Below are 2,063 nucleotides of genomic sequence, written 5' to 3'. Positions count from 1 at the left end.
ATATTTATATATTTTATTTTTTTGAGAGACCTCAAAGTCTGTATTATGCCGATATGATCATTCTCGGCCTCTTCCAATATAAAATCCTTCCAGGACTTTAAAAACCTCATTTAAGTATGAACAGCAGAAATATTTAAATCCAGTGATTTAGTTTTTCCTATCCAAATAATCTCTACTCCATCCAATCTTTAAAGACTTTTGATATTTTAGATCAGACTGAGACCATAGCTGTCCTGTTACCTTCTGCAAATATCTGTGTCATGTGTCTTTAGGTTCATTCTGCCTTATTCACCCACAAGAGATCTAAGTTTACCTCTTAATTTTCAACGTTTTCTTATCACGTATCTTGGAAATTGTTTATATTTTAACTCCAGTATTAAATGGTTCTGTCAGACATTGTTTTCTCCTTTTCCCTCTCAAAGTAAGAGGCTAAGTCTTTTTCTTCTCCAAAAAATTACAGACTGCCTTACTTCTCATAATGGCCTTCCCAGCATCTCTTCACGTTTCCTCATCACGGTGATTTTTTTATCACTTTTCCTTATATATTTTTAGTGAACAGTGATTCTACTCTTGAAAGGTCTAAGTCAGGAGCTTCACTAAAGCTCCTGGAATATTGTTTCTGATATTCAATTTCTTAACAGGGACAGTTTTAAGTGGTTCCACAGATTAAAAGTCCTTTTTTCTACACATGAAGATTGAACTACCAAAACACAGGGATGCATATTCTAGGACCAAGACATTCACATAATGCAAACCAGTCAGGGACAGTCCTTAACCATCAGATCCTATTTTTCTTGCTAACTTTAGCACCATTTCTAATGTAATATATAGTACACTACGATGTACTTTTATTTTTCCCTTCCACATAGAGATCTTCGTCTATCCCCACAAGAGCATACACTAATTAATAAATAAGGTAGAAGGAAAAATTTGCTTAAACTGTAAAAAAGGAGCTGAGCTCTGCTTGCAGTATATAATGCAACCCCTAACCATTTGATCTTTGCTTTATAATGTACCAAGCTTCTTTACGAGGCAACTGGAAAGAAGTATGCACTCAACCTTTTTGTGTTTATTAAAATATTTTCTAATTGGCTCATCCATTTCGGTATAGTGCCTCAGAGATCTATCACAACTTTCGTTTTGAGGATTCCACTCCATTCAGTTTACACAGGTGAGGATATGAAAATAAAACCCTGTTAAGAACAGCTGCAGAAAATACTTGATTAAAACTATCTTCATTTCTTTTTAATGCAAGAGTTAACCAGTATCAAAGTTACTTTTAGGGACTTCCCAATTTACTTACTTTGGTTCTAGCATACCTGTAGTGGACTGGAGAAGAAAATTTACTCAAAGAGCAGAGAGCATCAATCAATATTAATTTTATACTAACCTCTCCCAACCTGTTGTTTTTTCATTCTCCTTTTCCCTCTGTTTTCAAATGAACTGCTGTTACAGCACTCTCTCATCCTACCTACAACCCTTCTTACAGATTATTTTCTATGAAGATAGTGATTTTTGAAGATAAAGTCTTGAATGTACCTTAGGCTGCAATTACAGGCTGTAATTTAATTAAATTATTTTCTTTTTCTTAGTATATGACAGGCCGTTGCAATAATTGTACCTACAAGATGATCAAAACTCTCGACTTCCTTAGTGCTTGGCTCCCTTCAAAGTTGTACAATGCTAAAATAGTGTATTTCAATTTTAGTGAGTAGAGAGGTAAAAAATAAATCTACATTCTTTATCTACAGGTGTTGCTCTTGTTTCTAATTGCAGCTAAAGAAAGAGTTGTAAAGTATTCTCTGGAGTTATAAATACTTGGAACTCTGAAAAGCATCACGTGAAATTCAGAAAAGCAAGTCTTCTTTTATGTGCTTACAATACACGCGATCTTCTGAATGCTTTGAATACTACCAGTACTAGAAACTAGTAATTCTGAATATCCAACTATAAGAGCTTTGAAATGGGAAGAATACACAACCTTTTCTTTGGTAAATATAAAGTGTAACACCTTGATGTTCAAAAAAACTGTACCAAAACTCTGGATCAGTCACGGCTGCTTC

This window comes from Apaloderma vittatum, unplaced genomic scaffold, assembly GCF_000703405.1.
Source record: "Apaloderma vittatum isolate BGI_N311 unplaced genomic scaffold, ASM70340v1 scaffold33186, whole genome shotgun sequence".
NCBI lineage: Eukaryota > Metazoa > Chordata > Aves > Trogoniformes > Trogonidae > Apaloderma > Apaloderma vittatum.
Note: the sequence above shows the minus strand (reverse complement) of the source record.